Below are 25,360 nucleotides of genomic sequence, written 5' to 3'. Positions count from 1 at the left end.
TGAAGAATTAAGTAGGTGTATGTAAAAATACAATGTCAATTCTAAAGTAGCATGTAACTTCAATTATGAAGATCATTATCCATAATTACTTCAGAAGTGTATTTTTTTTCAGCTAATATTGAAAGACAGCAAAGCTATAGAGACTATGTGTATTCCAGGGGAAGTAAAAGCCGCTCCAAATAGAAGTCATTGATGTCACAATGGTCTCCAAGGCCTTACAGGATCCATTTCAGTTGACTGTCTTTTCCGTTCCTCTACTTTTTTTTTGAGTTAAACTCCACTCCAGCTACACTGGGAACCTAAACCCACCTGGCATCTCTCTTCATGCAGATCTTTATGTAAAGTGCAAAGTGCTCCTAAGCACCAAAACCCCATGCCAGTAATTCCTTCACACATGGCTCAATATTGTCTTTTTTCCATGGAACTCATCAGGCTTTATTAATACTTTGTCATTAGTATCAGTCTTATGTTTATCATCTGTCTCCCCGCTATAAGAATGCAAGCTTCATAAAGGGAGGGAATCTTCAGTTTTTTGCTCACTGATAGATCCAAGACAGGTAAAGAAGCACTTGACACATGGTAGGCATTCAATAAATGTGTCTCGAATGAACTTGAGAGAAATTCCATCTTTTTTTTAGACAAAGTCTTGCTCTGTTCAGGCTGGAGTGCAATGGTGTGATATTGGCTCACTGCAGCCTCCTCCTCCCAGGTTCAAGCAGTTCTCATGCCTCAGCCTCCTGAGGACCTGGGATTACAGGTATGCACTACCATCCCAAACTAATGTTTGTGTTTTTAGTAGAGCCAGGGCTTCGCTGTGTTGGCCAGCCTCATTGCAAACTCCTGGCCTCAAGTGTTCCACATGCCCCAGCCTCTCAAAGCTCTGGGATTACAGGCGTGAGCCATTGCACGTGACCAAGGGGACTGCTCCTTGAATACCATGCACTGCAGCCAATATGAGACAATCTTCACTTTGTTGCTGGCTTTCAATGCCAGCTATCAAAGCTGTGGATGGGCAATAAACTTCATGAGACCTCACAGAGGGAAAAAGAACAGATAAAATTAATGCAGATTCTAATATTCAATGTGTCTATGGAAAAAATAACCTGAAAATTATCAGGGACTGTAACTCATTTCAGATACTAGTGAGTCATTGAATAAATATTAAAATGTTCAGAGACTAACAAAATAATTGGCGATGGATGCTGAAGAACTATGAAGAAAAAAAAATGTGCTCTATGGATCAGATTTCCCTGTGAGTAATGTGGGAAATGAGCTTGAGAACAGCATCAATATCTAGTTGAGAACGTCTTAGAATATTCTAACTGCAGCATCACCATGTGGCTTTATTCCTCACAATACATGTGTCTCAAAGTTTGAGCACCTGCTAAGATGTGCCTTTCCTGACAATTCTAGGGAAAATCATTTCCTGTTGCTACTCCATCACTCTGTGACCCTCATCAAGCTTTCATTTTCTTCCCAGCACTAACCACTCCTTGAGATATGTTATTTTGTATCTGTTTATTCATTGCTTATCTGCCTCCTTCAGCAACAAGTAAGCTCTATTAAGTTAAAGACTTTGTCTTGTCTTCTCTGCTATATCCAAGCGTCTTGACAGGGACTGCCTGTAGCAGGCTCAATGAAAATAAGATAAATGAATAAATAAGTACTTCTGGCAACAGGGGTAGCTAAAAGGGAGGACCAGATGAGTAATAAAGGCCCTCACCTTTGTAGTGCCATCACATGGTCTATTCCAACAAAGTCAAAATTGGGGTTGGGGATTTAAGGTCTTTTTTTTGTCATTTTATTCAACAAAATACTTTTTGATGTATACACATGGATTGAAGATAATGATGTAATTTCAGCTTTCAGGAAGTTTATAGTTTAGTGGGAAGGAAAGACAAAGTTAAGAACTTTAGTTAGGCATCACCAAAATGCTAAAGACTCTGGGGGCTACGGAATGGAATTAAACTAGGAGCTGATTCCTGGGGGCTGAATTTGCTAGGAAAGACCATGTGGGAAAAACGGGGGATTAAGAATCAGTTGTTCCTGCTTTCTTTAGCTTCCACTGCCTCTCCTTAAATTGTCCCTACCTCTTTATTCTTGTATGCTAACACTTTTGCTTTTTCAAGCCCTTAAAGTACTGGCCTTGGCATTTATACCAACTAACACGACTTTTTTTATTATCTTTTATGAAAGCACATAATTTTCCGCCTTACAAGTTTAATATTCACTTTACATTTTCCTTCCTTGAGAAGCTCACAATAATTAATCTTCCTTATTTTCTACATATTTGTGAAATCAATAGATATTTGCTATATCTGGTAAATATAGGCTCTGTAGTATGAATATAGATTGAATTGAGCTCATAATGCAGCTATGACTACAGACATACTACTAGCTATAACATAGGGCAGAAGTAGGAATTATAACAAAGAACTATAGAAATAGAGAGGAAAGAATGACTTATTTTCCATGGAAGACACGACATAACATCGGAGCCAAGATTTGAAAGATGAATAAAGTTTTACCCAGCCAAGAAGAAAGATATGAGAAAAGAGAACGATATAATGAACAGGGGTATATAAATGTATTGCAGGGCATAAGTAGTTCAGTGAAGCTGATCTGTAGTACTCATTGTGCTAGGAGATTGAATTAGAGGTATACTTCGGAGGTTGGGAAAATCTTAGGATGCCTTACTAAGGGGCTTAAGCTTTTTGCTATAGGTGTGTGGGAGACAGGTTTAAGAGTGGAAAGTGATATAAATAATTCTGTGTTTGAACAAGTAACTTTGCAGGAAAGAAGTGGGATAGGGAGAGATTAGAAGCACATCAATCACCTCTTGGATGATAACTTTTACAACAGTTTTAAACAATTGTCCAGAATTCTCTGATGTGAAAATCAAAAAGCTATTTTAGGGAGCGGAATTTTACATGGCTATAATCTTTAGCTTGGGTTCCTTAATCTCTTTTAAGACCAACAGTATTTTACTTATGCTATTATTTTGAGGGATTTAAAAAAAACACTTTTAAGTTTGTTAAAATATTTGCCAGTTATGTCCAACATTGAACTTTGTACTTGCTGGGCTATAAAGTCCTGGAATTATTATAGTAATAAGAATGCACTGCCATAAAAGAAAAATGGAACGAACATAATACTAACTGAAAGTTTTCTACAAACCAGGTGTTTGAAAAGACTTCTTAATTTTTTCAAAGACCTTAAGAAGAAAGCAATGTTATTCTCACCTTACAGCTGTGGAAATTGGAGCCAACAATTTAAGAAAATTGCCCAGTATACCACAGTTATAAAATGACAGAGATGGAATTGTAACCCATATTTAGCTGACCCCAAAACTCATTTATTTCTATTATACTATTTTCTATTAAGTAAGGTTCGTTAAAGACCTATAATATGCCTTTCATGGAGTCTAGACTTTCAGAAGATATTGCAAGTAAGAGTATTAATCTTCATTTTTAACCCTCTTCCTGCCACTGATTCATTCTTCATTCTTTTCAACCGTATTCTGTACCTTGGGTAAATGAACTTCATAGTGTGCATCAACTAGGCTTGTTGCACTCTGGTTTCTGGTGGGGTTCAGCCATGGAGGACCATGGGAAGGAGTTCAGAGAGCAGAAAAGCTTATTTCCCACATTTACTCCTTCCCTGCTATGTCATGGTTTTTCTGTCAGTGGCTGTGTCCTTTGCAACCATAGGTCTTATGAGGCAGTCCTCTTCCAAGACTCTCACTAGGCTCTCATGGCATAGCTCCCTCTCCTTTGCCCCTTCAGTGCCAGAGGTGGTAACAACCCCCACCTATTGCCAGTTTTCAGGTGCTTCTCTGTTTTTTTTTTTTTTCTGGTTTCCCTTATCTTGCCTATAACTCATACATTTGTCATTAAATTCTTTCCAGCGAAACTCTTTGAGTGTGTGCTAGGGCTTGAACTGATTCGATAACATTCCACACTACATGGTTAGTTGGAGGAAAACAGCAACCGTGATTGTCTTGTTTATGGACTCATCCTCAAGAATAACTAGATCTTAAAAAAAAATCTACAGACTAGTTCTATGATCTCACAGAGCCTGACAAACTGATAAAAATGAGTCCTATTGCTTAAAGCACCCAACTTTAGATGTAAACCATTTGCCCTCTTTGCACCAATCTACAGGGTGTTTCCAGTAGTTTTTGTTCAGTTGTTTCTGTGCTCAGGTTTAATTTTGCATCATCTTCTACCCAAAACCATTTACTACACCAATGTATGGTAAAATTCTGCTTATGTGGAGTGATTATAAAATGAGGTATTCTGATTAAGAATATAAAATATAAATCTATAGAGCCCTGTTGTGACAGTCAGCACATTTACTAATGCCACTTCATCCCTGTACCAATCAACTGGGGCTTGTCGTTCACTTTCTGAACCTCCCTTCCTGCATTTGTATAGATTGAACAGTATCATTCTAATGTATATTCATATCCCTTTACTCCATATATTGTAAAAATGGAAATGTTCTTCTTCCTCTTCAAGGACTTCAGGTAATATCTCTATGAGCCACAGGCTTTCTAATAGACCAAGATTCTTGGGCCAACTTACTTCCCATTGAAAGTATGTGTTCTCAAGTATTTGTCAGCTTCAGCTCTCCAAGATGAGAAGCCCCGGCCATATGTTCTGAGCCATTAGGCCTTGACTGAGCAGTGCAAACAGATGGGCCCACTGGAAAGATGCCAAGATGCTCGGAGAACGTGCTCCTGGAACTAGGTGCTCCCTTTAAGAAGTGGGAACTTTCTGGATGATAGTAACATTGGTGGCAGTGAGGATACTGTCAAGGAGAACAAGCCTTGTTAAAAATTGGCTCTTACCCATTTGCAAGCTGTGCAAAAGCCTGTGTCCTACAAAGAAGTCTCAAAACTCAAATTTGCATGGAAAGGATTTGTGAACATTTGAGATTATAAAAATTTGTGGCAGAAGGGAGCTTTGCAAACTCCAGTCTAGATATAGATATGCGCACGCGTGCACACACATACACACACACACACACACAAATTATGTATGTACAGAGAAAGAGAGAGAGAGCAGGATTTCTTTCTAAAAATAAATGTTATGGGAAATTCCAGCACTATATTATATCTTGATTATGGCTTTGGAAGCGTGAGATAGGACATTAACATAATAATTAATGTAGAAATTAGTTTTGGCTAATTATTAAACAAAAAAATAAGGATATAGCAATCAGCTATTAATAATGATAGTCTAGTATCAGCTAATATTTATGAAATCACTTAGTGTGTCTAGTAATGTGAGAAGCCATGAACCCACAAATCACAGCAGCAGGTCACATCTGGCCCACCACCTGTTTTATAAAGAAAGTTTTGTTGAAACACAGCTACACTTATTTGTTCCCATATTGTTGATGGCTGCTTTCCATGATACAAGAGCAGGGTTGAATAGTTTCAATAAAGACCATGTGTCCCTGAAAGCCAAGAACATTTACTATCTGGCCTTTTATAGAAAAAAATTGTTGACGCCTGAGCACCAATTTAAACACCTCACATGTTTTATTTTATTTAATCCCTTCATCAAAAGAAAATATGTAGTCTTTTAATCTTCATTTTATATATGAGAAAACTGAGAAATAGAAGTATTTAATAATGCATCTCAAATCTCATATTTAGTAAGGGATTCAATCTCTGACAGTCTGAAGCTATCACTATGAAGCCCTGTCCTGATTTCAGGGTTATTTTTCCTATTATAAGACACATGGAGTCTAAGAAATAGCAGGGAATTGGAAATGACCTCTGTTCTAGTCTACCCAGCATACCAACTTGTACGGTAGCTTGTAGGTCTTTTAGTTTTAACTAGCGTGGTCTAAGTGGCTACCCTTCTCTAAGCTCCTCCTCCCTTCTACTCTTCCCTAGTAATGCTTTGACTCTTCTCTCTTCTCTGTATTACTCCCAGATGCTCTGCTCATTGCACTTCTTTCTGGCCTCAGGAGTATTTCTAGCCCATTAGATTTTTCCCTGGGTATAACTGAGAGGGTTTGAGTTGTATGCAGGTGAAAAAGAGAGGTGAAGGAATATTGCTTGGCAGATTCAAACATTCATAAGGCAATCAGGCTTTTACAGTTTCTTTTTTCCATGCCTCTTTAGTATTACTAAGCTAAGAGTTTCTGTTTCTTTTTTATGCTTTGAATTCTAATACAGAAGACTTCCTTTCTTTTTTAAAATTTTGGTATATGCTTGGCCAACAAAGAGTAGAAAGGTAGGAGGTAAGGGTAGAGAAACTCCTTTTTACTAGACTCAGGTAAGAAGAGGTGGAGACAGAGAAATGTTTTATCCTTTGACAACATTAATTAATAAAGACAAAACTGTTTCTTTAAAATAGGTGGATGGAGCAGGGGTGGAAATTGAGCTTGATGTGCCCAGCCCCATCTTATGAGTGAGACTGATAGTCAAGAATTCAGAATGCTGACAATCAGAAATATAGTTTTAAAAGCATTTGATTAGATTCTTGTGATACAACATACATAAAGTTCCTAGTTCTGATGGTGCAAATGTAGATGTTGTTCAAGATATTACAGTTACTGATATGAGGAGGATGATGATATTGACAATAATTATCCTTTGAATTCTCAGGTCAAAGAAGTTCCCATGAGAGCATGTCAATAGTTGCATAGGGTTTGTTTTCCAGGAAAATAAGTTTCTAAAGAAAAATAAGTTTCTAAAATATTGTTTCTTAAACTAGCTGTCTGCCTAGCGGTTTTTCCTCTGTGCATCTATGAGAGATATTGCAGACCCAATGATCTTTCCAACAAACAATGTGATTAAGACACTTCCCTCCCTCACTTCCCATCTCAGGACTCCTCATTAGCACCTGGGCAGAAGAGAGTGGCCCTTCTGCTGCATGTACTGCAAGAACTTTTAGGATCTTGCTTTGTGTTGACTTTTCCAGCATTTTTTGCTCCCATGAAACCTCCATCTCTCAAACTTAACAATCTGTTAATTCCTAATTTACTAGTAATTTTAAGCACACGCTCTTGGTTTTATTCCTTGATACTTGCTACATGCTGTTTTTCTGAATCAAAAACATTCGTTTCCATCACTGCAACCTGCCCTTGTCTACATGGAAAATTACAATTAAACTTTAAAACTGAATTTCAGAGTCATTGTTCCTAAGAAGCTGCTCTTGATTTTTCTCCCAGAATGAACCCCTCCTATTCTCTGCTATTTCAATACTTTGCATGTGATTATATTATAAAATGTAACACTGTGTATATATATATATATATACACACACACACACACACACACACACACACACACACACACACATATATATTTGTTTTAATGCCTGTACCCCTTAATAGCCAGTGAATTTATTGAGGGTAGGCCGTTTTATTTAGCATAAGCTAAGGAATAGTCAGTTGGCTTGAACTTCAGTACCTTTGTCCATTGGGCCTTCATGGAAGATTCTTAGGGCTAGTAATGTTGTCTATTACACAAGCCCTCTAATTCCTGCTTCTGTGATACATAAGAGTTATCTGAGCTAGCATAGTTTAAACAGTAGAAATACGTATGGCACTGTCTGGAGATTCACTGGTTATATCTTCTTGTTTTGTAAAATTATAAAATATTTTATTTTCTTCTTTATGATTTTATGTTTTTTTGTTTTAAGTTTCTGCAATGAACATATATTATTTTTATGTCTGATAAAAAATACAGTTCTAAACTCACTCTTCTATAATTTTTTTCTATAGAAGAAAATTTTGATTTTGAATTAGAGATACACACACTGTTCACTGGCCAGCCTAATTTGATTTTCATCTCATTTCTCCTCGACCATATCCTATTGGGAGGTTAGAAATATTAAACACTTGGTTTCCTAGATTTCTTTGCATCTAGAGTGGACACATGTCACAAAAATCACCCCTAAGATATCAATGGCAGTCTGCTAGAGGTGGCTGAAATTGTTGGCTTTTTGCCTCTTCCTGCCTTGAGTACAGATATGATGCCTAAAATTATGGTAGCCATAGCGCAACAATGAGCACCAAAGGAATAGATACAAAAAGCAAAACCTCAGGCCAGGGCAGAAAAAGAGAGGAAGACCTGAATATGTGTTATCATTGAGCCATGGCCCCTGCCCTGGTTTTCTGCCTCCAAGTGCCTTGTTGCATGCAGAAGACATCGGAATCATTTAAGACTGCTACTTAGCTTTTCTGTACTTGAAGCTCATCACAGATACATATATGTTAAAATGTTTGTGTATAATGATATAATGACAATGCTGTTATAAAAATTAAAAAGTTAGAAAAATACAAGCATCCAATAGTAAAACGTTTGTACGACAGCCAACAACCAACTTATCATTTCTGATGACCTGAGGAATGTCAGTTGTGGGCATTTCAAACAGAATAGGAAAGACTCTGCTGAGAGGTTCAACTCTGCCTTATGTATCTGGGCTCCCCTCTGTTCATTTTCAGCTGCCATGACTGGGCACTGGGAACATTAGCTGGGCAGAAGCGAAGACCAGGATGTAGGCCTTTGCAGGGAATCTGTGAATCCACAAGGGAAAATTCTATTTTCTTCAGCACTTGGCTTCTTGACTGGGGGTTTAAGTAATGGACAATACTTTACCACCAGTACTATGCCTTTGATTTCTGGGTATACCAGTCTGTTTTCACACGGCTGATAAAGACATAACCCAGACTGGGCAATTTACAAAAGAAAGAGTTTTATTGGACTTACAGGTCCACATGACTGGGGAGGTCTCATAGTCAAGGCAGAAGACAAGGAGGAGCAAGTCACATCCTATGTGGATGACAGCAGGTAAAGAGAGCTTGAGCAGGGGAACTCCCACTGATAAAACCATCAGATCCTGTGAGATGTACTCACTATCACAAGAACAGCCCAGGAAAGAACTGCCCCCATGATTCAATCATCTCCTACTGGATCCCTCCCATATCACATGGTAATTCAAAGTGAGCCCCTAGTTACACCAAGTGGGGATTTTCCTGAATATGGATATTAGGATCATTTCCTTTTGTAACATGGGTGATGGATCCCATATCTTTACATTCACTAAAATACCTGCTACTGAGCCAGTGCACCCATGTTTTGCTTCTGCAGACACAATTCATGATGATCAAGGATACTTGACTGTTTGTCCTGTGATTAATAAAAATGCTATTGACAATTTTCCAGTTGATCCTGGACAAGGCCTATAAACATCTATAGGAGCACATCTATCATGGGCACGTCCATTGTGTGCGCATGACCAAAGGAGGGAATATTTCTGTCTATTACACTTATGGTTCAAAGGTATAGAAGAAAAATGTGAGTCCTTTACAGAATTTTGAACACCATTTATATTAATTAGGAAAAAAAATTCATATCAAGTATGAAGTGGTGTCATGTTCTTTTTTTTGAACCTATGTTTTCTATTCCAATTAATATTTTAAATTTGCAGAACAAAAATGTTAGCTTTTAAAATTTAAAAAAAAAGCAGCTTTCAAAAATGATGTTTTAGAAAACAATGAATCACAAAAGAACTCACGGTATATTATTACATTTGAGAAAAGTAGTTTATAAATTGGTATAGATAATATGATTTCAATCTTGTTAAAAATGTGCATGTGCATAGTGAAAAAATCGTACATTATATACTGTTAATTGCCTTTGTCTCTGGATGGTTGGACCACAGAGATCTTTGTTTTATTATGTATTTTCATGTTTTCCAAAAGCCCTTTAATGCACATGTATTATTTTTCAATTAAAAAAAATAACACCAAATGTTATTTATAAAATTTTTAAAAATCAGCTATTGCATGTCTGGAATGTGGACAAGTTTACCATGTGGCAAATATCAGATGAGTTAAATGGTAATTGGGAAAAAATATAAATTCTATTAGAGTGCCCTGCATTTTACTAGAACTGTATCCATGCCAACATTGATTAAAACAGTCAGCCAATGATGCTTCAGAGGAAGAATGGAATGTTAGATCTGCAAAGAATGGGAGATGCTTCCATTTGTTGCTGAATTAAAAGTGAGTTAAAATCCATTAACAGTGAAATGTAAGCTACCTATGCTTTTATTCTTCATGATCCCCTCTGAATGCTTCAGAGAATAGGCAAAAAGCCCCGATGAATGCCTTATTTTTCTATCATCCTTGAGCCTTCTCCATCTCAGCTGTTTGGTTTCCTGACCCTATCTCATTGGCTTCTACTTTCAAACAAGAGTCACTGGGATTGACATCCCAGAAACCCTATTTCAGGACCCAACATGTTTTTTCAAAAGAGGCAAATGGCAACTTCAGTCTCAAAACAATGAAATAGCAACTCTGGAGAGTAAGGAACAAACTTTTAATATCAAAATGTGCAATTTTGTTCTACTGTGACATTAGAAGGTGTGTAAAATGGGGCAAATCTTTTCATTTCTCTGAGCTTCAGTTTCTTCATCTGTAAAATGGGCTTGCTAACTCCTCTCTCATAGTTTTTTTGAGAAACTACTGAATAAAAAAACATGTCCACATATAATACACATTATTATGTCAGTGGTCACAGGAACCAAATATTTTAATGATCCCTAAGAAACTGAAACACCTCCCTTCAAAATTTTATAAAAGATCCAATTAAATGGTGGTAACTCAAGAGCATATACAGATGTGTTAAGGCTCAGGGTTCTGTGAATCAAAACAGTGGTATTGCCTCAGCCTTTCCTGGATGAAGGCTCATTATGGCTAACTCCTGCCACATTGATCATAAGGGATTAGGCTTCCTCTAAATAATTTTGTAGCCTGAAAAGGGATGTATGTCCTAAAGGTCATTTACTTCTAAGATGTGCAGAGCTCTCCCATTCAGAGCTACAACTGGTACTACCTTAATTTCCAGTAGTACTTAATTATATTTTATTTCACTTGTTTTTATAAAAATGTATGTACATGGAAATTGGTACTGCAAGACTATATGTACTGAATGCCAACAGTAATTGGTAGTGCAATGGAGAGTAAGGTAGTTCACAGCGATATATTCTCTGCTTACAAATGGGTAGTATTTTTATAATGAGACCAAAAAATGTCTTTTAAAAAGCTATGCCCTGGCTAGAGAGGGAAGCTAAGGGATTTTGTTGTTGTTTTTGTTTGTTTTGTTTCTCATTTGTTTTGTGCTTTTTTGCTTTAACTATGTGATTACTCTTGAAAGTCTGGGAGTGTCTGGTCAACACTGCATGGTGGAGCCATTACAAGGTGCATCAGTGTTAAGAATGTCAGGCATTGAGCTCTCCCTCTCTGCTTTTTCTGAAACACTTTGCTCCTACCTTCAGTACTTTTCCTCTGTTTAAGAAGCACAATGACTTGAAGAAGAACTTGGTCATCTTTGCAAATTTGCCTTGTACCAGCCTTGGCGTCTGAGATAAATCCTGCACAATAAAGTGATAGTAGTTGATGATAGTCCTGATTATAATATTAACATTAATAAAATACCAGCCATCCTTTATTGTGGAGGCTGAATTGGTGCCAGTCTGTTTAATGGCACTGAATGCGTTATCAAATTTAACCTTTTTATATAGCAAGCCTGTACGTTTGATAAAATGAGAAAATTGAGGTATATATAATCGTTCAATGATTTGCATAAAGTCATAAGTAAGGGGTTGACTTGAGATTCACAGTCCAGATGGCGGCTGCAGAGTCCATCCACTCAGGCCCAGAATATGCTGCTTTCCATGCTGTCCAGAGTGGCTAAGCACGTGTGGGAAGGAGATGGCACGCATAACCATTATGTCTGGGAGTGTGAGTTTCTTGTCATTATCAGATAGGAATGTTAAGCAATGATGTGCCAGCAGCCAAAGTACTCATGGAGCAAGTGAGAAGGTCACAGAACTCATGAATTTGAAATTTCCAATATCATATGACTAGAGTTTTCCAGAACCATAGGTCTGGAAGGGGCTTAGTGAATATTGTAGGCCTTTGTTGCTTTTTTCTTATCCAATATCCATTACACTTTCTCTTGCAAAGAGCATTTCCTTTTTCTCTTGAGGAATCTCTCATCAGTGCATACAGTCTGGTTTGGCAGTTTAATTGAGTGACCTACCCTTTCTTAGCCAAGAGGCAGGGGTGTGACCCAAGAGGCAAGGCCTATCAGATGCCCTCTTCATGAAATTTGAGTTATGAGTTAGAACAATAAAACTTCTGAAAATAATCGAGCTCTCACTCATCCCAGAGATGGTACCTGGAACCTCTGTGACTTTCTGGATCCTGTTCCAAGTGGGGTCTTCAGCCTGTCTTCACCATTATAAGTCTACATCCCTGCATCATCCTTGCAATAAGATTCTATTTGGCATAACAATTCTAGAGTCAGTTTCTGGACTTTCATTCAAAATACCTCAGCCATTATAAAATTCATTGATTCAAAACTTTTACAAAACACAGGGGTCATCTATTTAGTATTTCAGATATTTTCACTTTGGTTTTTTGAAGAAATGTTTATATAATGTTTGTATATGCAAAACTTTATTCTAAGCACTTTATACATATCAATGAGCTAAATATTCTCACTGTTGGTGGAACCTATTTTATGCAGCTGCTCTTATATTAATGAGAAGTTCATGTTGTTAGACTATCATTTCTTGTATCTGACTAAAATCTACTATCTTGTTCTTTTCACTCTCTTGACCCTTGTTCTGCTATCAATCACACAGAATAAACCTAGGCATACTCACCTTTGGACCCATTGTATTATGTATAACAAATGTAGATTTAGATATGTGGATGAACAGCTAACAAAGGCTATAGTGTTAACTGCAGTTCTAACTGAAGTGTCATCTGAGTTTAAGAAAGACTGTCTCTCATCCACTATTTTTGTCTAACACGCAGTGATTGCGAATATTACTTTAGAGAATTCATACAGTCCTAATACACAAAACAACAGAGAAATTCTGTTTTCTTAAAATTCTGTTATTTTCAATGCACAAGAGAGTCTCAAGACTTTTATCTCTTCAACTCCTTTCAGTATAATGCCGTTAGTTATCTACATCCGTACATTATCTTCAATCATGCATTTATTCATTTAATAAATATGTATTGGATATATATGCCAGGAGCAAGACAGAGTGCTAGGTGCTTTGGGGCATAAGACAATGAATCAGATATGGGCATATAACATCTAGATTCAAAAATAAAAAATATCAAACACCCACCGTTTAGTGTGTTTGGAACCAGTACCCAGAAAATCGATGTTTGTTGTTTTGATTTGTTGCTGATTTTTTGCTCTTTGATGCTATGTAGACACAGCTCATAAAGGTGCAGTTCTTAAAAGCACTTTCACTAAAACAACACCCAAGGAAGATGGATGACATACTAGCTTTTTAAAGACATATAAAGAAGCTCTCTTTTACCCATGAAAGTTTTCCTGTGATTGTTCAATAAGGATTAGTGGTTCATCTCTAGAACTGTCTTTAATCTTTATTTTGTCCAGGCTCTAAAATTAGCTTTGAGAATACAGGTGAAAGACTTTTACAGAAACATCTAAGTATGGCAACAATAAAATAAAATTAAAAAGTTGATGCACAGGGAAAGGAGGAGTAGGGAGGAGGAAGGTGAATAGGAAATGGAATTTTAGTTGTTTATGTTAGTATTCCCAGAACTATTCCATGGTCTATGCCTATTTATTGCTCTCAAATCCACCAATATAGACGATACCGATACCAGATTCTTTAAAACCTACTATTTGTAAAATTGGTATGAGAATACAAATCATAAAAGACAGTGATGAGAACAGATCTTCTCTCTTCAAAATTTCAGTGAATAGCCTCACAGTATCAGGTGGCAGACAATGCCACAGGCCAATGTACACAACATGAGAGCACATCCCTCTCTTTCCTACCTTCCATTCCATACTAAAGAGGAAAGAATAATCAGCGTTCTGGTTCAGAGCTCACATGCTGGCAGAGGATTCCTGACATTATGTATCAGTTAGTTGTGTTGCCTAGACAGAGTTATGAGTCTGTTACACTTGCTCTTTTCCCTAAGAAAAGTGATATCCACCCTTCCTCTATGCCTGCCCACCGTTAAGATAGTACTAAACTCCAAAGGTTACAAGCATGGTAGAATAAAAGAGGCAATGCAGAAAACATTGTGTCTACTGCCAGAAAAGTCACAACACCTATGAAATGTAGGTTGATTTATTCAAGCACTTGATGACATTAGTGCCTCTGGTCCAAAGATAAGGACTGGGCATTAAAGGAGAGAGAAAGGATTAAGTGTGGTAGACAGTTTCACTGACTTGGTCTCTCTCCAGCATCTCTTTTTACCCCGGACTTATGCCAGGCCTCAAGGGAAGAAGAAACTTTAATAAGCAGGAATACATTACCTGGAATATATTAGTTCATTACTGTACATTATTTTCCTCATCTAAAATGAATTATATATGTGAGGCAGGATGGAGTTTTCTTTCTTCTTTTTCTTTTCTCATCTTCAAACTTGTGATGACGATAATGATTTTTTTCCAAGTCTTAGCTTTTTTCTTTTTCTTATTTATTTATTTATTTATTTATTTATTTTATTGCATTTTAGGTTTTGGGGTACATGTGATGAACATGCAAGATTGTTGCATAGGTACACACATGGCAGTGTGGTTTGCTGCCTTCCGTCCCCTCATCTGTATCTGTCATTTCTCCCCATGCTATCTCTTCCCACCTCCCCACCCCCCCACCCCTCCCCCATTTCCCCCCAACAGATCCCAGTGTGTAGTGCTCCCCTCCCTGTGTCCATGTGTTCTCATTGTTCAACATCCGCCTATGAGTGAGAATATACGGTGTTTGATTTTCTGCTCTTGTGCCAGTTTGCTGAGAATGATGGTTTCCAGGTTCATCCATGTCCCTACAAAGGACGTGAACTCATCGTTTTTGATGGCTGTGTAATATTCCATGGTGTATATGTACCACATTTTCCCTATCCAGTCTATCATCGTTGGGCATTTGGGTTGGTTCCAGGTCTTTGCTATTGTAAACAGTGCTGCAATGAACATTCGTGTGCACGTGTCCTTGTAGTAGAATGATTTATAATCCTTTGGATATATACCCAGTAATGGGATTGCTGGGTCAAATGGGATTTCTATTTTTAGGTCCTTGAGGAATTGCCACACTGTCTTCCACAATGGTTGAATTAATTTACATTCCCACCAACAGTGTAAAAGTGTTCCTATTTCTCCACATCCTCTCCAGCATCTGTTGTTTCCCGATTTTTTAATGATCGCCATTCTTACTGGTGTGAGATGGTATCTCAATGTGGTTTTGATTTGCATTTCTCTGATGACCAGTGATGATGAGCATTTTTTCATATGTTTGTTGGCCTCCTGTATGTCTTCTTTTGTAAAGTATCTGTTCATATCCTTCGCCCATTTTTGAATGGGCTTGTTTGTTTTTTTCTTGTAGATCTGCTTTAGTTCTTTGTAAATTCTGGATATCAGCCCCTTGTCAGATGGGTAGGCTGCAAAAATTTTTTCCCATTCTCTTGGTTGCCGATTTTTGAAGGTCTGTGGCAAGCCTGTATCAAGCAAGTCTTTCAGAGTCATTTTTCCAACAGCATATGCTCATGTGTTGTCTCTGTGTCACGTTTTGGTAATTCTTGAAATATTTCAAATTTTTTCATTATTATTATATCTGTTAGGGTGGTCCGTGGTCACGGATCTTTGATGCTACTGTTGTTAATTGTTTTTGGGTACCATAAGCCATGCTCATATGAGACAGTGAACTTAATAAATGTGTGTGTTCTGACTGCCACACTGACAGGTCATTCCCTCCTCACTCTCCCGTTCCTCAAGCCTCTCTGTTCCCTGATACACAGAAATATTGAAACTAGGCTAATTATAACCCTACAATGAATTGTTCTAATGAAAAGAAGAGTTACACAGCTCTCATTTTAAAACAAAAGCTAGAAATGATCAAGCTTAGTGAGGAAGATATGACAAAAGCAGTGACGGGCTGAAAGCTAGGACTTTTGCACCAAACAGCCAAACAGTGAGTGCAAAAAAACAAACAAAAAAAAAGCTTCTTGAACAAAATTAAAAGTTCTATTCCAGTGAACAAAGAAAGTGAAGCAGTCTTAGCTGGGTGCAGTGGCTCACGTCTGTAATCCCAGCACTTTGGGAGGCTGAGGCAGGCAAATTGCCTGAGGTCAGGAGTTCAAGACCAGCCTGGCCAACATGATGGCCCCTGTCTCTACTAAAATTACAAAAATTAGCCCTGCATGGTGGCAGGCACCTGTAATCCCAGCTACGTGGGAGGCTGAGGCAGGACTTGTTTGAACTTGGGAGACGGAGGTTGCAGTTAGCCAAGATCACACCATAACACTCCAGTCTGGGCGACAAAAGCAAGGCTTCATTTCAAAAAAAAAAAAAAAAAGAAAAGAAAAGAAAACAGAAAAAAAGTGAAGCAGCAGCCTCATTGCTGATATAAAGTTTCCATGGTCTGGGTAGAAGATTAAACCAGCTATAACATTCCCTTAAGCCAAAGCCTAATGCAGAGCAAGAATCTACCTCTTTTCAATTCTATGAAGGTTGAGAGAGTTGAGGAAGTAGCAAAAGAAGCCTTGGAAACTAGTAGAGGTTGGTTCACGAGGTTTAAGGAAAAAAGCCAGCTCTATAACATAAAAGTGCAAGGTGAAACAGCAAATGCTGTTATGGAAGCTGCAGTAAATAATCCAGATCTAACTTAGATAACAATGTGGGCGGTTGCACTAAACAACAGATTTTCAAGGTAGATGAAACAGCTTACAGTGGAGGAAGAGGTCATCCAGGATTTTCACAGCTAGAGAGAAAATAGTGCCTGGCTTCAAATCTTCAAAAGACAGGCCGACTCTCTCACTAGAAGCTAATGCAGCTGGTGACTTTAAGTTGAAGCCAATCCCCATTTACCATTCCGAAAATGTGGAGCCCTTAAAAATTATGCTAAATCTACCCTGCCTATGCTCTATAAGTGGAAAAACAATGCCTAAATGACAGCACATTTGTTTACAGCATTTAAGCCCACTGTTGATACTTACTTCTCAGAAATAAAGATTTATTATAAAATATTACTGCTCATTCAAAATGCATCCAGTCATCTAAGAGCTCTGATGAAGACACACAAGGAAATTAATTTGGTTTCATGGCTGGTAACACAATATCCATTCTTCAGTCCAGGGATGAAGGAGTAATTTTTACTCTCAAATCATAAGAAATTTATTTCATAAAGCTATAGTTTTCAAACAGTGGAAAGAGTGATTCCTCTGATGGATCCGGGTGACGTAAACTGAAGATCTTATGGATAGAATTCGCCATTGTAGATGCCATTAAGAATATTTGTGACTAATTTTAAAATATTAACATTATCAGGAGTTTGGAAGAATTGTATTCCAATCCTCATAGATGAGGGGTTCAGGGCTTTAGCGGAGGAAGCAATTTCAGATGTGGTGGAAACAGCCATAGAACTAGAATTAGAAGCGGAGCCTGAAGATGTCACTAAATTGCTGCTATCTCATAATAAAATTTGAACAAATGAGGAGTTGCTTAATATAGTTGAGCAAAGAGGATGGTTTCTTGAGATGGAATCTACTCCTGGTGAAGATGCTGAGAACATTGTAGAAATGACAGCAAAGAATTTCCAATAGTACATAATCTTAGTTGACAAAGCAGCTATGGGGTTTGGGAGGATCGATTAACTTTTGAGAGGAATTCTACTGTAAATAAAATGCTATCAAACAGTCTGGCATGCTACTGAGAAATCTTCTGTGAAAAAAAGTCTATCAATGCAGCAAATTTCATTGTCTTATTTTAAGAAATTGCTCCAGCCATCCCAATTTCAGTAAACGCTGTGCTGATTGGTCAGCAGCCATCAACACTGAGGCAAGACCCTCCACCAGCAAAATGATTACAACCTGCTGAAGGCTCAGATGAGTGCTAGCATTTTTTTTTTAGCAATAAAGTAGTTTTTAAATTCAGTTATGTACATTGCTTTTTTAGACAAAATGCTATTGTACCCTTAATAGACTACAGTGTAATATAAACCTTTACCTGCACTGAGAAACCAAAGAATTCTTGTGATTCACTTTATTATGATATTTGCTTTATTGTGGTAGTTTGAAACTGAACTTGCAATATCTCTGATGTATGCCTGCACATGAAAAGGAAGTCAGTAAGTGCAACAAGCAGTGATAGGGTATTTAAGACATCCTCTCCGAGCCAGGGACCTAAGTATGTAGATGGAAGGATGTCACTAAAAAAAATCAGAGTCACACATGCATACACATAAAGACACACCCTGGCAGAAACATACATTTCAAGTGTGAAGAAAAACATTCACAAATATCCAGCCAGGAGAGAGAAAAAAAAAGTGTTTTTGCCATCGGAAGAAAAAGTAGTCTGGCTTCTTTTTTGTTGTATAATACTTACAACAGTATACTGATCTATAAAATATAAGCCTGATACTGTTAAGAAAAAACCGTGAATAAGCTGGGAACAGTGGCTCATGACTGTAATCCCAGCACTTTGGGAGGCACAGGTGGGTGGATCGCTTGAGCCAGGAGTTCAAGACCAGCCTGGTCAACATGGCAAACTCCATCTCTATTAAAAATACAAAAATTAGCCAGGCATGGTGGTGCATGCCTATAATCCCAAATACCAGGAAGGCTGAGACACAAGAATGGCTTGAATCTAGGAGGCGGAACTTGCAGCGAGTTGAGATTGCACCACTGCACTCCAGCTTAGGCCACAGAGTGAGACTGTCTCAAAAAAAAAAAACAAAACAACAACAACAACAACAACAAAAAACCATGATTAAAATTTCAGGTTCTAGGGACTTAGTAACATTAAATGCTACACAAAATGAAATTCATGAGCCAAATACTTAGCTCACTAATTTTATATTGGCATCAAAAATGCTAAATATAAAAAAGCATTTTTTTTCTATTTATTATAACATATGCAAATAATTTAACAATAGCCCTTATGGCCTCTCATGCTGCTGCATTGTACCGGACTTCACTTCAATTAAAATTTCCTTTTTCTTCCTCCCTCATCTGTATGTCAAAGATGGCTTAGTTACGTCTTTTTATTGAATCAATATAATTTTGACCTTCTTCATGCTAAATAGAAAGCAAATGTCTCTCTTAAGAGTTCCCTAGTGTGTCTTTCACTAGGGGTTTCAATAAATTCAGAGGTCACTAATAATGTTGCCTAGATATTTACTAAGCATTTGTTCATGTTTGTGATCTTTATGAAGAGTGTATGAAACTCTGTCTACCTCCTTGTTCTCCACAACTTTTAATCTTTCCAAAACTGGATGAATGTACAGTTTTTGGTGTCATCAAGCTTTACTGTCTCAATTTATTGTTTTCTTGGTCTCCTAGTTTATTGGTGGGTCATACTTTTGCTAAACTCGATTAAATAATGGCTCAGAGAATAGGCTGCCCTGTACCAGGGCTAATGAGAAAGGGCATAGTCTCTTTAGAGACCTGGTTTCCAGCATCTTTTTATTCAACTACAGAGACTGTTTCTTTGGGAGAGGATGCTGTGTGCAGATTAGTTCTTCTGCACTGTGTTCTGAGCTGAGATGGCCTTTCCCTGGATTAGTGCACTGCAGTAGGGGAAAAAATAATTAGCTGCACAGCATATGTCCTTAATGGTTTGATAAAGGACCACAAGAAGCGTAGTGAAGAAGATGAGTGTGGAAAGAATTCCTTTTTATGAAACCTAGCAGGGGAGGAGGTTTAAGATATTCATTTCCATAGATAAACAAGCCAAAGGAAAAGAACATCTGCTGGGAAGGGCTTCTCCAACATGTAGCAGATGTGTTTCAACAACAAAGGGTATCCTAGATGCATTTCAAGATTTAATTATTTAGCTATTTCATTGAGCTGAGGAGCAAGGGGGTGGGGAGGGGTTGAGGAAGCAGATTGTAAATTTACTGAGCCTGGAAATCCCATTCCAAATGTAGCTTAAGCCTCCACATGCTGACATTTTTCTTGAAACATATGTTAACTGGTTTTTGATGCATAGACCCCAACTGCATTCATTCATCTCACCCCACACATGGAATGGCTATGGCTCCAAATCATTCTCTCCTCTCCATCATCCCTCCTCCTGTGAATACCCCTATTTCTCTCCTTAATTTTTGTAAAACCTTCCATTTCCTCTCATGTCCTTCAATTTTACCCTGTTTGAAACTCTTGTCCATACAGCAGTCTTTCTAAAGTGCAAATCTGATCATTGCATTCGTAAAACAAGAGAGGAAGGAGATGTGGCTTGAGAGATTAAGGAATGGTTAGTCCAAAGCAAAAGAAAATTGATAAGGGAGATGAAGATGGACTAAATTGTAAAAAACAACAGAAGCCATCTATAAATTAGGAAAGGGGGTCAGAAAGGAGAGAACAGTTCTGAATTAAGTGCAATACACATGGTCAGACTCTAGCTCTCCTGGGCAGTGTCTTCTCTTAGAAATAATATGGGTTTTGTGGGGATATGTCAGTAAAGAAGACCATGTAAGTCTATGTGCAGTTGCCTGAAAGGGTGGTCAAGTGAAGGACAAAGCAGTCTGATTATAGCTGCCCAAGAGAAGCCAGAACCTGATCTGGACTCCTTTTCATCGTTCTCTGTTGCCCACGGTATAAAAGTCTAAAATTCTCAGTGCAGTATATCAGAGCTTCCCATTCTGTCTTTAGACTCTTCTTCCAAATTTCTCCTGTGTACTCTGCTTTAACGAGTATTTTTATTTTCCCAAATATATGCCATCTCTATGATTTGCATGTCTTCTCTGTTCATGGGTTTCTTCACAATGTCTTTACTAGACAGTAAATTCCTGCAAATACTCTAAAGTTACTTTAGACGTCTTCTTTTCTCTGAAGCCTTCACAACTCACCTACTCATCAAATTTGTCAGCAATAGTTCCGCAGTCAGATTTCATAAGGCCTGGCATTTCACTCTCTGTTTAGCAGTTATCATTTTGTTTTTATTTTTTATTTTTTCATAAATAGAATATGAACTTCTTCAGATCATAATGTGCCCAATTTATGTTTATTAAATGAATAAATGGTGGATTTAGTATTGCAAAGTCCAATGTAACCAAGTTGCATAGCATGGGGGTCGGGTGGGGAGCCGAGGATATGCATAAGTACACCCTCGCCTCTAACTTATCAGAGTAACAACTGCAGCCCGGAGGCAACGAGGGTTTTGTCTAGGATAATAGAACACGTGTCTAATTCCCTGTATTTTATTTTTTTCTTTTAGTCACGATTTCAGTTATAATGCTCTTTAGTTAAGACTCATCGCATCTAATTTAAGCAAAAACATCCAGAGCTGGTCAAGCTTCAGACAGAGCTTGATCAAAAATTCACAATAAGAGTTTAGGATTCAGTTTCTCCTTACCCCCTCTTGGTTGTGATTTCTTTGAGGCTGGCTTCAGGCTCAGGCTCACTGGAGATGCCCATGGCAGCTTCAGGTACATTGCACCTTCACTGTTGACTAACCTAAAAGATGAGACAGACTGCCTCTCACTCTGAAGTCCCTACAGAAGGTTTATTGCTCTGATTATACCATGAACCCATCCTCAAAATGGTCATCACCATCAAGTGAATGTGATGTACTCATTGATGAGGCTCAGATCACAGGTTCACCTCTGTAGATGCTCCGTTCCGAATGTGTAGACAAAAGAAAAGAACAAAGTCATTCCTTATAGATAAGAAAACTATATAATTTGTTAAATAAACCAGGACACTTTTGAGAGTTAAGGGGGAAACTTAATAATTAAACTAAGTACAAACACGAACTGCGCTGTCCAGGAAACCAGGATGCATCATTATTTTACCCATTGGAAAAGGATATCACCATTGCCAGAGTTGATAAACATTGTTAGGCTACAATAATACACAGTCACAAGAGTCATGCCACGTGGAGAGTCATAGCTACATATGTATATATAGCTATGATTGCTTCAGCTGGACAAAGTGTTTTAAAACTTTTATTTTCTACAACTTTCCAGGAAGAACTCTTTACTGCTTTGATAAAATATATTACTAGGTTTCCTCCTCTTCTAGCTGGTGGATAGCTTTGATTAATCTCACTGCTCAGGCCTCCTTTCTCCCATCTCTTGAACATGGGTATTGGACTGGGACTCATTAGCCTTCTCTCTGGCTCTTTAGTTCTGTGGGATGCCATTATGATTCTAGGGCAGAGGCAAGACTGAATTCAGTTTGACTGGGAGATGATTGACTCTCGAGACAGGTTGTGTCACACACTTATAAGTACTTGATTCCATGGGGCAGATTTGATATTTTTAAAGCCATAACAACGGTAACAGCAACAACTATCATGTATCGGTGCTTACTTTCTGCCAGCACCACTAGTGAGCTCTTTCTATCTTATTTCATTTATTTTTACTTAGTAACCCCATTTTATAGATAAAGAAGCTATCACCTTCATCAGCCATTCAGCAAATACTTACTGAATACTGTGAGACTCTGTTCTAGGAACTGAGGAAATAGTGACGAACAAGGCATTCCAGGTCTTAGACTTCACAACATTTAGGTGAGGCCTTTAGGGTTTAATCATGAAGATGGAATCACAACAAATGATATGAAATAAGGCATTATTAGACCTTACACAATTGTTCGAGTTACTGGGAATATACAACTTAAAAAAAAAATCAGAATAGAACTTAATAATCAGCCCTTGAATGAGTGAAAGAGTGAAACTAGACAAGTCTGGCTCCCAGAATGGTGTAGAAGCCTGGCTGTTGGTGACTGCCCGCTCTGGGAGTTTGCAGAGTGGCACCCGGTAGGAGCGTGTGATTGTCATTGGTCTGCAGGGCTGGACATCAGAAGGAGACCTTGATATGGAGTGAGGAAAAGAGATGACAAGCTGGAAACTACTGGCCTCTCTGCATCTGTCCCTCACCTCTTCTAACTAATGATGAGCTTTGGAAAACAGTGGCTGCCACTTCACTCTCACCTCTCAAATCTCATGCAGCAGGTTCTGATGGCCAACCAAATGCAGCCCCAATCATCCCCAGCTTAGCTAAGTTGACAAAGCACAAGACCACTGTCGCAGAGTGGGAAGAGTTGGGCGGTGGCAAATTAAGAGAAACGGACAATGAACAAACAAGATGAAGATTAAAACATCAGATACCCATTGCAGATAATTACAGTGTGATGCTGTGATCAACAGTCACTGCTGGCTACTTTAGAAGGGCACTGGGAAATTTTTCAGAACTGGTAAATGAAGAAGAAGAAATTCAATCCTGAACAGCATGGCTCTGGAGCCAATTCCTTTATTTTATAGACAGATTCGATGTGAACTTGAATGATGATGATAATTTTCTGGAAACGAAGGGTATGTCTTTAAAAGTACAGATTCTCGGGCACCTTCTGAGAACAGCTGGATCAGAATCTCAAGGTCCTGGAAACGGCGGTTTTAACAAGTACTGGGGTGCTATTTAACAGACCAGTTGAGAGAACACTGACCAGCACTTTACAAAGGAGTAATGGATTCCTGAAATGAATTGCTCACAAATTCCTGAAGAGACGATCAAATCATCCCTGGCTGAGTTTGAACAACTAACCTTTCTGTTAACAACCAAATATACTAACCAAGAGCACCACAGAGACAACTGTATAGCTTGGCTGTGACTTTAGCTGTAACAGAGAAGTCTCGTCTATGTGCCGTTTTGTCTGGAATAGCACACAAGCACCAGCAACATGCACACACATACCATCAATTTTTCTGATTAATAATAACTGTATATGTGTGTAGGTATGTGTATAAAAATTGTGTTTGTGTGTGTTCACATGTTCAGAAAGCAGAGCCTGCAAAGCTTTTTAACTCTTCAAAGGTACTTTAAAAGCACGATGTTTAGACACCTCAGCAACTCCCTCATACACCTGGGAGAGATGTGTGAATAAAAATTGCTTCATTCATATGGAAAGGCTTTCAGGCTTTAGAAACCAGTCTGAAAGGTGAAACTTTACCCACAGCAGTAGGAATCTGTCAACATGAATGGAATCGTTCACTTTTCCCAATGCTGAGGGCTTCCAGGGGGATTAATTGTTTAATATTCACAAAGGACTTTGAAGATAAAAAGACCCACATAAAGGCTAAAAATGAACACTCGCTTTATTTGCTTTTCCCATCCTGTAGTTGAATCTGCAGGGCCGCCATGTCTTTGAAGCAGCTCCAAGATTCTCATAATGATGACCACCCTTCGAGTTAGGGGAACAGGGTAATCAGGGAGGAATAACTTAACTTCAGCTATGATTCTAACAGCAAAAGTAAGGACTTTGGTACTGAATACAATCCTGACTCTATGACTTGCTAGCTGTGTGACCTTGGGAAAGTTCTTTACCCTCTCTGAGGGGTAGTTTCTCAGCTGAAAACTGAGATAATTATAGCTACCTGGTTATTGTTAGATTAGGGGTGACTTAAAGGATTTAGGTAAGTATATCACTAGTATTTGTGCAATTACAACATTCTTGCTACTGCCAATGTTAGAGGAATATTAATGAATAAGGTTTCCAATGTTTGATGCTGCAAAAGCCAAAACTAATCCTAATTAAATACAAAAATTAAAAGAAAGAGTAAGAGCAAACCAAGCTGACAGGTCAGAAATGTTTTGAATCATTTGTGCATATGTATGTGTGTCTAATAGAGGATTCTGCTAGTATTTACTCAAGATTAAATAACTTTAAGTAGTCCTTTAATCCGTAATTGTTTTATTTTCTCTCTAATATCCCAACTAATTTCTTTAATGCAAAGAAAGAACTCTTCGTATTAAACGTTCTCTGCTATCAACTCTCACTCATGCCCTCCTTGCCATCTTTAGCGTTTCTGTAGTGTTTCTCAAGGTTGAGGATTTAAGGACTTCTGTGAATCCATATGAGAAGCTCTGCAATAAATGGACATGCTGGCATATGATGACTCTGAGCTACGAGAGGCTATGAAAAGGAAAAGAGATACTTAGGTTTTGAACCTAACCCTGTCTCCATCTCATTTAGACACTGGGGATCATGTTTCAGTTTTTTCCAATGTGGAACACTCCAGTTAAGGAAGTGGGAGAAGGCAGGGAGAAGCTGGCAAACTACAATGTTTACTCAGCTTTGAATAATTATCTGGATTTAATTCAGATGGGCACTCACCAATAGTGACTGCCCAACCCCTATTATGCTATCTTCTTGAGTTTGAGGCTGCTTCCTTGATAAACATCAAGGAGGTAATGACCATGGCCTGAGATTCCCCTCCCTATGCCAGTCACAGCAACTCTGTAAATATAATAGTTATGCATACGTGGATATTACGCCATACTGCCATGAGGAGAAAAAGAAAATCAAAGATCCCCCCATAGATCCATTTTCTTAA

This window comes from Saimiri boliviensis, chromosome 15 (assembly GCF_048565385.1).
Source record: "Saimiri boliviensis isolate mSaiBol1 chromosome 15, mSaiBol1.pri, whole genome shotgun sequence".
In the NCBI taxonomy this organism is placed as follows: Eukaryota; Metazoa; Chordata; class Mammalia; order Primates; family Cebidae; genus Saimiri; species Saimiri boliviensis.
Note: the sequence above shows the minus strand (reverse complement) of the source record.